The sequence below is a fragment of the Thalassophryne amazonica genome, chromosome 12 (assembly GCF_902500255.1).
Source record: "Thalassophryne amazonica chromosome 12, fThaAma1.1, whole genome shotgun sequence".
Classification (NCBI taxonomy): Eukaryota; Metazoa; Chordata; class Actinopteri; order Batrachoidiformes; family Batrachoididae; genus Thalassophryne; species Thalassophryne amazonica.
This window is the reverse complement of record NC_047114.1, coordinates 21,935,638-21,950,605: the sequence shown is the minus strand read 5'-3', so window position 1 is coordinate 21,950,605 and position 14,968 is coordinate 21,935,638.

Below are 14,968 nucleotides of genomic sequence, written 5' to 3'. Positions count from 1 at the left end.
CATGCCGTTCGGTCTCACTAATGCTCCCGCGACTTTCCAAGCGTTGGTTAATGATGTCTTGCGGGACTTCCTGCACCGGTTCGTCTTCGTGTATCTAGACGATATACTCATCTTTTCCCCGGATCCTGAGACTCATGTCCGGCATGTCCGTCAGGTCCTACAGTGGTTGTTGGAGAACCGCCTGTTTGTGAAGGGCGAGAAGTGTGAATTCCACCGCACTTCTTTGTCCTTCTTGGGGTTTATCATCTCCTCTGACTCCGTCGCCCCTGATCCGGCCAAGGTTGCGGCGGTGAGAGATTGGCCCCAACCCACAAGCCGTAGGAAGCTGCAACAGTTCCTCGGCTTTGCTAATTTCTACAGGAGGTTCATTAAGGGCTACAGTCAGGTAGTTAGCCCCCTGACAGCCCTGACCTCTCCAAAAGTCCCCTTCACCTGGTCGGATCGGTGCGAAGCCGCGTTCAAGGAGTTGAAACGGCGCTTTTCGTCTGCACCAGTGCTGGTGCAGCCCGATCCTAGCCGCCAGTTAGTGGTTGAAGTGGATGCCTCGGACTCAGGGATAGGAGCGGTGCTCTCCCAGAGCGGGAAGACCGATAAGGTCCTTCACCCGTGTGCCTATTTTTCCCGCAGGTTGACCCCCGCTGAACGGAACTATGACGTCGGCAATCGGGAACTCCTTGCTGTGAAAGAGGCCCTCGAAGAGTGGAGACATCTGTTGGAGGGAACATCCGTGCCATTCACGGTTTTCACTGACCATCGGAACCTGGAGTACATCAGGACCGCCAAGCGGCTGAACCCCAGGCAAGCCCGCTGGTCACTGTTCTTTGGCCGTTTTGACTTCCGGATTACCTACCGTCCCGGGACCAAGAATCAAAGATCGGATGCATTGTCCCGGGTACACGAAGACGAAGTCAAAACGGAATCGTCGGATCCCCCGGATCCCATCATCCCGGAGTCCGCTATCGTGGCCGCCCTCACCTGGGACGTGGAGAAGACCGTCCGGGAGGCCCTGACCCGTGACCCGGACCCCGGAATCGGACCAAAGAACAGACTATATGTCCCACCAGAAGCTAGGGCTGCAGTCCTGGACTTCTGTCACGTTTCTAAGCTCTCCTGTCACCCTGGGGTGCAAAGGACCGTGGCAGTCGTCCGGCAGCGCTTCTGGTGGGCGTCTCTAGAGGCCGACGTCCGGGACTACGTCCAGGCCTGTACCACCTGCGCCAGGGGCAAGGCCAACCACCAAAAGACCTCAGGGATGCTACAGCCGCTGCCCGTCCCACATCGCCCCTGGTCCCACATCGGTCTGGACTTTGTCACGGGCCTCCCGCCGTCCCAGGGAAACACCGTCGTCTTCACGGTAGTGGACCGTTTCTCCAAGGCGGCCCACTTCGTGGCCCTCCCGAAGCTACCAACGGCCCAGGAGACCGCGCACCTCTTGGTCCACCACGTCGTCCGTCTGCATGGGATACCATCAGACATCGTCTCCGATCGCGGTCCCCAGTTCACCTCGCACATCTGGAGGAGCTTCTGCCGGGAACTGGGGGCCACGGTCAGCCTCTCGTCTGGGTACCACCCCCAGACCAACGGGCAGGCAGAGCGGGCAAATCAGGAACTGGAGCAGACACTTCGCTGTGTGACAGCCGCGCACCCGACGGCCTGGAGTACCCACCTGGCCTGGATCGAGTACGCCCACAACAGTCAAGTGTCGTCAGCCACCGGCCTCTTGGCTTGGACTGTGCGCCGGCTCCTCGACGTCCGTCGGATGGGCCGGGGTTTTCAGTATCTGGTGGACTGGGAGGGGTACGGTCCTGAGGAGCGCTCCTGGGTGAAGAAGGGCTTCATCCTGGACCCGGCCCTCCTGGCCGACTTCTATCGTCGCCATCCGGACAAGCCCGGTCGTGCGCCAGGAGGCGCCCGTTGAGGGGGGGGTCCTGTTGTGTGGGCCGCTGAAGAGGAGGTACTGCTGGCCCACCACCACCAGAGGGCGCCCTGCCTGGAGTGCGGGCTCCAGGCACCAGAGGGCGCTGCCACCTTATGGGAGCAGCCTGGGTGACAGCTGTCACCCATCACTGGACACAGCTGTTCCACTCAGCACGGAGGTATATCAGTAGGACGGCGTCTCCACCTCAGTGCCGAGATATCGCCTTGAGTTTAAGGTAATCCTTCTCTGCAAACATATATTAAAGATTCTGATAAACCTTGCTAAACCTTTTCAGGACAGCTGATTACAGAAAGCAACTTGCTCGGATAAGTACTCACCTTTCCTGCTTCATTGTAACAAGAGGTGGAGGCGGCTTCGCCCCTCTCCATCTACTGGGTGCTGTCGCATTCCTACCTGTGTGTTTGTGCTCTTTCCCGCCAGCAGTACCGGATCCGACGAGCGAAGGCAGTGGCCACCTGGGAATTCGGGACTTGGCGGTTCCAGTACTTCTGGGTTTCGGTGGCAGAGGAGATCTGGGTGGTTCCGGTTCGACTGGGACGGACGTCTCCTACCTTCGAGCCTGCCCACACGACACCAGCAGATTTCGGCTTACACCTCCAAATTATTAATTGTTGTATTGGTTGTGCTTTTTCACAACAGTAAAACTTGTTCTTTACTTTTCTCCATTGTCCGTTCATTGCGCCCCCTGTTGTGGGTCCGTGTACCTACACTTTCACAACACAAATACTGTAGTAAAGTCAGGAAGCATATTAATTTTTTTTTTATGATTGCTTAATCATGATTTTGAAAATAGGGCTCGAAATTTCAAAACACTACACAATTAGCACAACCACCCCCACAATATGCAGAACACCTCAGATCCTGTGCAAAATGAAACACTCTTATAAAAACTATATATCCATTTATATAAACCATATCATGTTATCATATGAAACACATTTCATAAGGCTCAATTCTGTTTGAACCAGTTACACACTGCTGTTTAACTTAAAACACCTTGAGCAATTCTACCTCTCAGTGATTAGATTACTGTCAGCGAAGTACACAGATAAAGTACAAATGTACACAACATGGTCAATTCACCAAACACTATTGAAGACTATTGAAAATATGATTTATTTCTCTTCATATAACCAAAATGAGTCAACATAGACAATCACAAGGAAACATGTAACACTGTAAGACCAGAAAATAGACAAGTAAAAATACTGTACTACCAGTACAGGTTAAAAAAAATGTAAAGTAAAAGAAGAAAACAAGAAGTATGAATTAAAATAAATTAAATTTGACACATCTCTTCGCCTGCTGGATCTGACCAGAGAATTTCATCAACATCGCAGGCAACGTTCTCATTGGCAAGACAACGTGGGAAGAACAGTCTTGAATGACGGATCCGTCCTTGCACAGTGGCGGGTTCGATTTGGTCATAAGCCTCTTCCATGGCATGAATGAGGGGCACCTGAGCCTAAGATCATAAACCTTCCACTGCCGTGTCGAGAAAAAACTCTTTGATGGGGTTTAGAAATGGAGAACATGGTGGAAACTACAGTACTGTAAACTGTGGATGGTGCTGAAGCCAGTTCTGCACCAGAGCAGAGCCGCGGAATGACACATTGTCCCAGATGTGTTGCATCTGGTGCATTGAGTTAATTACGGTGACGAGGTTGTGCAATCAGTCCAAAAATGTGAGAATTGTATTTGTATTTTGGCATAATGGTGGAGGAGCCCATTCTGTGAAATGGCAGCACAAAGGGTGATGTTACCCCCCACGTTGCCGTGGGACATTAATTATTGCCCTGTGGCCAGTGATATTTCTGTCTCTTCTTCGTGCTTTACTGAGGTTGAACCCTGCCTCAGCTATGTATGGATTCATGCAGGATTTCCTCAGCATCCATCTGTAAAACTCTCTGAAATACAATGAAAGACAAGATTGTGTAGTTCAGCATAGGTCTAGTATACAGTAAATTTACATTTACAAATGGTTATATGTGCAGTCTGTAACATCACAAAGCTCAAGTGAACAATACATACCTCCACGTACTGCAGCTGTGTGGTCCTCTCTGAACTCTGCTCAAAATGCACTTGATAAAGTTGTTTCATTTGAACTTTGTCCTTTCAGGATGTGTGCTCGTGTTGTCAGAGACCTGATGGACATTATTGAAAATGGCATTGTCATTAGTAGTGTTAGGTTGAAGTTCTCTGAGCCTGATGACATTAGTCATTACAACCATGTCATTCTCAGCCCTCAAGCCTATATTGAAAAAAAAAAAAAAAAACACATGTAAGCTAATGTAAAATGACACAGGGAGGGCTACCAAAAGTGCTGATGTGGTGTGTGTATAACACAGTAAGCTGAGTACTGTAACTGTTGACAGATTATTTTTGTTTTTAACCTGTTTTTTGTTGAAATGTCCTCACTGTAAATCTGCTAAGATTTGGCTGAACTCTTAGTCCAGCGTCCCTCAGCGTCAATCCATGGTTGATGACATGATCAACTCGTGTTGCACAAATTTCATTGGACAAATTTGGTCCTCTTCCTCTTTGAGAATGTTCTCCTCCTGTTTCAGGTCTTCGTCTTCCTAAAGCTCCTACTCGTCCTCCATGGATTCCCTCTCTTATCCTCACTCTTCTTCCTCTGATTTCTTACATTTTGGTTGAAAGTAAGTGAGACACCTGCTGCATTTTTGTAGTGCTCAATCCTGATAAATGTGTCTACAATAAAGCAATCAGGTGTTTGCACACCTGATGTGTGTGTTTAATCATCTGGCTCATGGGTGTGGTGATTTGACAGTCAGTGCTTAGGAACTGCAAGAAAGAGACATCATGATATACCTCTGTGTCTAATGTATGCAAGTGTGTTTAGTGTTTCACAAATCTCTGTGTGTATTGTTCTGCAAAAAGTCTGAGGCTGACTTTGTGTTTGTAGTGGTGAAAATCTGGTCCAACATTTTGCTCCTTGAGTGTAAGGTGTTGGTCATTATGTAATTCTTTTGTTTTTAGTGTTCATGCAGTCATAAAAACTGTAAAAGCAGACTCAGGAGCTCACAGGACCACAGGAGGCTCTCATGTTGATGATGCTGAGAAGGACGTCCTCATGCACCTGGACACAGATACTGTGATCAGCAGAGATGCACAGAAGACTGAGCTGCTCACTAAACTGTTCAAGTGAGGTAAGACAACTTTAGAGGTACACTATTATTATTTTTATTATTATTATCCAACTATCTCTGACTGAAGATACTGTGATGTGACTCAATCATTATGTCCTCTCTCTGACTTGTTTGACGTGTTGTTCTCCCTCTTTTTGTTGCTTTTTAAAGGCCAGACAGCATTTTTTGATCCAGTTAGTATTAAAATAAACAATGTCAAAGACTTTTCTTCTTTGGGGGGTGATCCCATTTATTGGAACATGGTGAATATTTACAAAACAGTAAACACCTGTTGTGCTGCTTAAAACCATGTCAACAGAACCTAAATATTGCACCCTTATTGCCACAGTGACCCATTTACAGAATACTAAAAATCTCTCTCTGTTCCCCTCCTATTTATAAAAATGTTTAAAACAGGCAGTTCATCAAGGGTCAGTCAGCATTTTATTTCACTCTGTGAGTGTTGTTGTGAGTTCGTATATTAAGTACTGGGTTGTTAATTTACAATTTCTAATTGCTTAAATAATGGTTTCTGTCTTTCACAGGCTGAGGAGAGCTTTATATTTGTTCCAGTGTGTGTTTTGAGGGACCTACAGTTGTCTTCCATGCAGTCAGTGTCCTGATCCTCCTTGTAAGAGAAATATACTTAATTTGTCAAATTTATAATTTGAAACTGCTGGCTAAGGCTAAGCGTAAATTTGGTAAGATTGTAATTCACGTCGGCAGTAATGACACCCGGTTACGCCAATCGGAGGTCACTAAAATTAACATTTAATCGGTGTGTAACTTTGCAAAAACAATGTCGGACTCTGTAGTTTTCTCTGGGCCCCTCCCCAATCGGACCGGGAGTGACATGTTTAGCCGCATGTTCTCCTTGAAATGCTGGCTGTCTGAGTGGTGTCCAAAAAATGAGGTGGGCTTCATAGATAATTGGCAAAGCTTCTGGGGAAAACCTGGTCTTGTTAGGAGAGACGGCATCCATCCCACTTTAGATGGAGCAGCTCTCATTTCTAGAAATCTGGCCAATTTTCTTAAATCCTCCAAACCGTGACTATCCAGGGTTGGGACCAGGAAGCAGAGTTGTAGTCTTACACACCTCTCTGCAGCTTCTCTCCCCCTGCCATACCCTCATTACCCCATCCCCGTAGAGACGGTGTCTGCTCCCAGACCACCAATAACCAGCAAAAATCTATTTAAGCATAAAAATTCAAAAAGAAAAAATAATATACCACCTTCAACTGCACCACAGACTAAAACAGTTAAATGTGGTCTATTAAACATTAGGTCTCTCTCTTCTAAGTCCCTGTTGGTAAATGATATAATAATTAATCAACATATTGATTTATTCTGCCTTACAGAAACCTGGTTACAGCAGGATGAATATGTTAGTTTAAATGAGTCAACACCCCCGAGTCACACTAACTGTCAGAATGCTCGTAGCACGGGCCGAGGTGGAGGATTAGCAGCAATCTTCCATTCCAGCTTCTTAATTAATCAAAAACCCAGACAGAGCTTTAATTCATTTGAAAGCTTGACTCTTAGTCTTGTCCATCCAAATTGGAAGTCCCAAAAACCAGTTTTATTTGTTATTATCTATCGTCCACCTGGTCATTACTGTGAGTTTCTCTGTGAATTTTCAGACCTTTTGTCTGACTTAGTGCTTAGCTCAGATAAGATAATTATAGTGGGCGATTTTAACATCCACACAGATGCTGAGAATGACAGCCTCAACACTGCATTTAATCTATTATAAGACTCTATTGGCTTTGCTCAAAATGTAAATGAGTCCACCCACCACTTTAATCATATCTTAGCTCTTGTTCTGACTTATGGTATGGAAATAGAAGACTTAACAGTATTCCCTGAAAACTCCCTTCTGTCTGATCATTTCTTAATAACATTTACATTTATTCTGATGGACTACCCAGCAGTGGGGAATAAGTTTCATTACACTAGAAGTCTTTCAGAAAGCGCTGTAACTAGGTTTAAGGATATGATTCCTTCTTTATGTTCTCTAATGCCATATACCAACACAGTGCAGAGTAGCTACCTAAACTCTGTAAGTGAGATAGAGTATCTCGTCAATAGTTTTACATCCTCATTGAAGACAACTTTGGATGCTGTAGCTCCTCTGAAAAAGAGAGCTTTAAATCAGAAGTGCCTGACTCCATGGTATAACTCACAAACTCGTAGCTTAAAGCAGATAACCCGTAAGTTGGAGAGGAAATGGCGTCTCAATAATTTAGAAGATCTTCACTTAGCCTGGAAAAAGAGTCTGTTGCTCTATAAAAAAAAAGCCCTCCGTAAAGCTAGGACATCTTTCTACTCATCACTAATTGAAGAAAATAAGAACAACCCCAGGTTTCTTTTCAGCACTGTAGCCAGGCTGACAAAGAGTCAGAGCTCTGTTGAGCTGAGTATTCCATTAACTTTAACTAGTAATGACTTCATGACTTTCTTTGCTAACAAAATTTTAACTATTAGAGAAAAAATTACTCATAACCATCCCAAAGACATATCGTTATCTTTGGCTGCTTTCAGTGATGCCGGTATTTGGTTAGACTCTTTCTCTCCGATTGTTCTGTCTGAGTTATTTTCATTAGTTACTTCACCCAAACCATCAACATGTTTATTAGACCCCATTCCTACCAGGCTGCTCAAGGAAGCCCTACCATTATTTAATGCTTCGATCTTAAATATGATCAATCTATCTTTGTTAGTTGGCTATGTACCACAGGCTTTTAAGGTGGCAGTAATTAAACCATTACTTAAAAAGCCATCACTTGACCCAGCTATCTTAGCTAATTATAGGCCAATCTCCAACCTTCCTTTTCTCTCAAAAATTCTTGAAAGGGTAGTTGTAAAACAGCTAACTGATCATCTGCAGAGGAATGGTCTATTTGAAGAGTTTCAGTCAGGTTTTAGAATTCATCATAGTACAGAAACAGCATTAGTGAAGGTTACAAATGATCTTCTTATGGCCTCGGACAGTGGACTCATCTCTGTGCTTGTTCTGTTAGACCTCAGTGCTGCTTTTGATACTGTTGACCATAAAATTCTATTACAGAGATTAGAGCATGCCATAGGTATTAAAGGCACTGTGCTGCGGTGGTTTGAATCATATTTGTCTAATAGATTACAATTTGTTCATGTAAATGGGGAATCTTCTTCACAGACTAAAGTTAATTATGGAGTTCCACAAGGTTCTGTGCTAGGACCAATTTTATTCACTTTATACATGCTTGCCTTAGGCAGTATTATTAGACAGTATTGCTTAAATTTTCATTGTTACGCAGATGATACCCAGCTTTATCTCTCCATGAAGCCAGAGGACACACACCAATTAGCTAAACTGCAGGATTGTCTTACAGACATAAAGACATGGATGACCTCTAATTTCCTGCTTTTAAACTCAGATAAAACTGAAGTTATTGTACTTGGCCCCACAAATCTTAGAAACATGGTGTCTAACCAGATCCTTACTCTGGATGGCATTACCCTGACCTCTAGTAATACTGTGAGAAATCTTGGAGTCATTTTTGATCAGGATATGTCATTCAAAGCGCATATTAAACAAATATGTAGGACTGCTTTTTTGCATTTACGCAATATCTCTAAAATTACAAAGGTCTTGTCTCAGAGTGATGCTGAAAAACTAATTCATGCATTTATTTTCTCTAGGCTGGACTATTGTAATTCATTATTATCAGGTTGTCCTAAAAGTTCCCTAAAAAGCCTTCAGTTAATTCAAAATGCTGCAGCTAGAGTACTAGCGGGGACTAGAAGGAGAGAGCATATCTCACCCATATTGGCCTCTCTTCATTGGCTTCCTGTTAATTCTAGAATAGAATTTAAATTTCTTCTTCTTACTTATAAGGTTTTGAATAATCAGGTCCCATCTTATCTTAGGGACCTCGTAGTACCATATCACCCCAACAGAGCGCTTCGCTCTCAGACTGCAGGCTTACTTGTAGTTCCTAGGGTTTGTAAGAGTAGAATGGGAGGCAGAGCCTTCAGCTTTCAGGCTCCTCTCCTGTGGAACCAGCTCCCAATTCAGATCAGGGAGACAGACACCCTCTCTACTTTTAAGATTAGGCTTAAAACTTTCCTTTTTGCTAAAGCTTATAGTTTGGGCTGGATCAGGTGACCCTGAACCATCCCTTAGTTATGCTGCTATAGACGTAGACTGCTGGGGGGGTTCCCATGATGCACTGTTTCTTTCTCTTTTTGCTCTGTATGCACCACTCTGCATTTAATCATTAGTGATCGATCTCTGCTCCCCTCCACAGCATGTCTTTTTCCTGGTTCTCTCCCTCATGTTGGGAAAGTGTAGGTACACGGACCCACAACAGGGGGCACAAATGAACGGACAATGGATGAGGTCAAATAACAACACTTTACTGTTGTGAATGGGCACAACTAATACAATCAGATTACAACAATAGACAAAAGCCAAATCCCAAAAGGTGTCGTGTGGGCAGACTCGAAGATAGGAGACGTCTGTCCAAAGCAGAACCGGAACCACACGATTTCCTCCGCCACCAGACCCCGGGAATACTGGAGCCACCAAGTCCCGAACTCCCAGGTGGCCACTGCCTTCGCGTGTCGGACCTGGTACTGCTGGCGAGGAACAAAAGAACAATTAAATGTGGGTGCGTCTGCACCCAGGAATCCGTACGGCAGGAAAACTACCTCCACCACTCGTTGGAAAAGGAGTCAGCTAAACAACTCACAAAAGTCACAAAAGATCACTGTTAACCAGTCAGCTGAGCACGTTACCTTCCAGGTAGAACGATATCTCGGCAAAGAGGTGGAGGCGTCGTCCTGCTGATATTCCCCTGCTGATCAGATTATGGGTAACAGCTGTTGCAGGTGATGCGTGACAGCTGTCACCCTGGCTGCTCCTGTGAGGCGACTGCGCCCTCTCGTGCCTGAAGCCCGCACTTCAGGCAGGGCGCCCTCTGGTGGTGGGCCAGCAGTACCTCCTCTTCTGGCGGCCCACACAACACCTCAGCCCCAACCAGTCCCAGCAGAAGACTGCCCCTCCCTGAGCCTGGTTCTGCTGGAGGTTTCTTCCTGTTAAAAGGGAGTTTTTCCTTCCCACTGTAGCCAAGTGCTTGCTCACAGGGGGTCGTTTTGACCGTTGGGGTTTTACATAATTATTGTATGGCCTTGCCTTACAATATAAAGTGCCTTGGGGCAACTGTTTGTTGTGATTTGGCGCTATATAAAAAAATTGATTGAATGATTGAGTTAGCTGTTTTACAACTATGGTTATGTTATGGGATGGTTATGAGTAATTTTTTCTCTAATAGTTAAAATTTTGTTAGCAAAGAAAGTCATGAAGTCATTACTAGTTAAAGTTAATGGAATACTCAGCTCAATAGAGCTCTGACTCTTTGTCAGCCTGGCTACAGTGCTGAAAAGAAACCTGGGGTTGTTCTTATTTTCTTCAATTAGTGATGAGTAGAAAGATGTCCTATCTTTACGGAGGGCTTTTTTATAGAGCAACAGACTCTTTTTCCAGGCTAAGTGAAGATCTTCTAAATTAGTGAGACACCATTTCCTCTCCAACTTACGGGTTATCTGCTTTAAGCTACGAGTTTGTGAGTTATACCATGGAGTCAGGCACTTCTGATTTAAAGCTCTCTTTTTCAGAGGAGCTACAGCATCCAAAGTTGTCTTCAATGAGGATGTAAAACTATTGACGAGATACTCTATCTCACTTACAGAGTTTAGGTAGCTACTCTGCACTGTGTTGGTATATGGCATTAGAGAACATAAAGAAGGAATCATATCCTTAAACCTAGTTACAGCGCTTTCTGAAAGACTTCTAGTGTAATGAAACTTATTCCCCACTGCTGGGTAGTCCATCAGAGTAAATGTAAATGTTATTAAGAAATGATCAGACAGAAGGGAGTTTTCAGGGAATACTGTTAAGTCTTCTATTTCCATACCATAAGTCAGAACAAGATCTAAGATATGATTAAAGTGGTGGGTGGACTCATTTACTTTTTGAGCAAAGCCAATAGAGTCTAATAATAGATTAAATGCAGTGTTGAGGCTGTCATTCTCAGCATCTGTGTGGATGTTAAAATCGCCCACTATAATTATCTTATCTGAGCTAAGCACTAAGTCAGACAAAAGGTCTGAAAATTCACAAAGAAACTCACAGTAACGACCAGGTGGACGATAGATAATAACAAATAAAACTGGTTTTTGGGACTTCCAATTTGGATGGACAAGACTAAGAGTCAAGCTTTCAAATGAATTAAAGCTCTGTCTGGGTTTTTGATTAATTAATAAGCTGGAATGGAAGATTGCTGCTAATCCTCCACCCCGGCCCGTGCTACGAGCATTCTGACAGTTAGTGTGACTCGGGGGTGTTGACTCATTTAAACTAACATATTCATCCTGCTGTAACCAGGTTTCTGTAAGGCAGAATAAATCATTATGTTGATCAATTATTATATCATTTACCAACAGGGACTTAGAAGAGAGAGACCTAATGTTTAATAGACCACATTTAACTGTTTTAGTCTGTGGTGCAGTTGAAGGTGCTATATTATTTTTTCTTTTTGAATTTTTATGCTTAAATAGATTTTTGCTGGTTATTGGTAGTCTGGGAGCAGGCACCGTCTCTACGGGGATGGGGTAATGAGGGGATGGCAGGGGGAGAGAAGCTGCAGAGAGGTGTGTAAGACTACAACTCTGCTTCCTGGTCCCAACCCTGGATAGTCACGGTTTGGAGGATTTAAGAAAATTGGCCAGATTTCTAGAAATGAGAGCTGCTCCATCCAAAGTGGGATGGATGCCGTCTCTCCTAACAAGACCAGGTTTTCCCCAGAAGCTTTGCCAATTATCTATGAAGCCCACCTCATTTTTTGGACACCACTCAGACAGCCAGCAATTCAAGGAGAACATGCGGCTAAACATGTCACTCCCGGTCTGATTGGGGAGGGGCCCAGAGAAAACTACAGAGTCCGACATTGTTTTTGCAAAGTTACACACCGATTTAATGTTAATTTTAGTGACCTCCGATTGGCGTAACCGGGTGTCATTACTGCCGACGTGAATTACAATCTTACCAAATTTACTCTTAGCCTTAGCCAGCAGTTTCAAATTTCCTTCAATGTCACCTGCTCTGGCCCCCGGAAGACAATTGACTATGGTTGCTGGTGTCGCTAACTTCACATTTCGCAAAACAGAGTCGCCAATAACCAGAGTTTGATCCTCGGCGGGTGTGTCGCCGAGTGGGGAAAAACGGTTAGAGATGTGAACGGGTTGGCGGTGTACACGGGGCTTCTGTTTAGGGCTACGTTTCCTCCTCACAGTCACCCAGTCAGCCTGCTTTCCCGGCTGCTCGGGATCTGCCAGGGGGTAACTAACGGCGGCTAAGCTACCTTGGTCCGCACCGACTACAGGGGCCTGGCTAGCTGTAGAATTTTCCACGGTGCGGAGCCGAGTCTCCAATTCGCCCAGCCTGGCCTCCAAAGCTACGAATAAGCTACACTTATTACAAGTACCGTTACTGCTAAAGGAGGCCGAGGAATAACTAAACATTTCACACCCAGAGCAGAAAAGTGCGGGAGAGACAGGAGAAGCCGCCATGCTAAATCGGCTAAGAGCTAGTAGCTACGCTAAGGTAGCGGATTCCTAAAAACACGCAAAGTGAATACTGTGTAAATAATTTAGAGGTGATTCAGCAGAAGGAGTGCTTTAGTTAAGGCACGTAAAGATTACACTGGGAAACAAATCGTAATCTAGATAACTAGATCAATCTAACTGCGCAGATTAAACAGCTAACAGATACAGAAAAACACCGCTGTGCTCCGGAACAGGAAGTGATACAATACTGCAGTGAGAGCCAACCACCAGTAGAGGCAAGCAAGAGGGAAGAACATTTGAAACTAAAATATTTTCATCCTGAAGAACTTTAAATAAAATGTTTCTGCCAGAAAACAGAGTAAGAATGAAGTTTTTATTAAAACCTTGTTGAACCTTGTGATGTAAGGCGGGTTTTAGACATCAACAGTGAAGACATAATTGCAGAACAACTGACAAATTTCCCAGCAGCAGTGAATGCATCATAGATCGAAAACTGACCAGCACAGGTTATTGTGCTGCAACTGATAACCTAATAACCAAAATTGCAACTTGGTTTGTGACCTCAACTTTTAAGCAATTTTCCTCAAAATTTCAAATGGAATCGATTCTCTGAATTCATTTGTTCAGATTCATGACCTAAAACAATGTCCTCTCACAAACTGTGGCTGTGTGCAGAGGAGCGTACACATGTAGTGGCTGAAACTCTCTTTCATCTACGTTGTGTCGACTCTTCCCACTCGTTCCCCAATCGGGGCACCAATTCCCCATCTCAGGCATGGGAGTCGGATGCCCTGACCAGTTGAGTAAGACCCGGGCTTTGGCCTGAGTGTCCAGAGAGTCCTTTCAGCTGTCAGGGGAGTGAGGCTTTGACAACACTAAGCACACACACTTACCATCTGTCTCAGGATCTGATTTGCAGTTGCACAGTGGGTCATATTCAGTGTTGCCACAGTTACTTTTAAAAAGTAATCCAATTACTGATTACTGATTACTCCTTCAAAAAGTAACTTAGTTACTTTACTGATTACTCAATTGTAAAAGTAACTAAGTTAGATTACTAGTTACTTTTTTAGTTACTTTCCCCAGCTGCCGACAACAACCCACGTCAACATGACAATGATACCTGTTTTGCCAAAACTCACTTTATAGTCACCCTTTCTTGACTTCAATGAAAACAAATACTTGTTTTATAAAAAGTAAAATAAAGACCTCTTTCTTGACCTCATATTTAACTGTTGACAGCACTGTAACAGTAAAACTTGCAATTTCAAACCTACATTGTTTATAAATGTAACTATTAAATTCTAACATTTTTCTAACATTTAAATTCTCTAAACATTTTACTTGTCGAAATTATTATTATTTGAAGCAGTATTAGTAGTTGTAGTAAAAAACGGCTTCAAAACTGGACCTTTAATCTAGGGGTGTTGTGGGGGGGGCACATCCTTGCCCCACGCCCCCATTCCATCTGGATTCGCCCCTGCTTTGGCGTTTGAGCACAAAGAATGGATAACATTTATTTATGCAGAAAACAGGACCAGATTTACAGGTAAGAAATTTTTATTGCGTTTTCACATCATGTGGTCCTCAGAAAGAGTGTTTAGGTGCATTTGAGTGGAAAAAAGTGTTAGTTGTTGACGCGTCGCGGAGGATCAGCTGTTTTTAACGAGACGATACAGAGCAGCTCAGCTCAGAATTCTAAATAAAGGAGGAAAAAAGTATAAAAATGTATTTGTAAAGCTCAGTGCAGGTGTGCTGATCACCGCGCTTTAAGAGGTGAGGACGAGTCGAGCAGCTGCAAAAAAACGCGGATGAAAAGCTCACAGCTCACTTAAAGTGGGCAGTTCAGTCGAACCCCGACCTCCTGCCCACGGACCAAGTTTAATGCTGCTATCGACCCACAATGAAAAATAATAGTAACGCACAGTGACATGGAGAAGTAACTTTAATCTGATTACTGATTTGGAAAGATTAACGCGTTAGATTACTCGTTACTAAAAAAAGTGGTCAGATTAGAGTAACGCGTTACTAAGTAACGCGTTACCGGCATCACTGGTCATATTACACTGCACCACCACACGAGACCACTGCTCCTTCCTAAAAATCATGAAGGTGCTTTGCATTTTTTTAATGTAAAGGACACTGGCCTGTGCAGTGACCTGAGGGACCGCAGGGACAGGGGTCACAGGGGTCACAGGGGTCAAGAGAGGGACTGGCTGGATGAGTATCACAAACATGAAGGGGCTGAAGAGTCTGAAATATGTCATAAAGG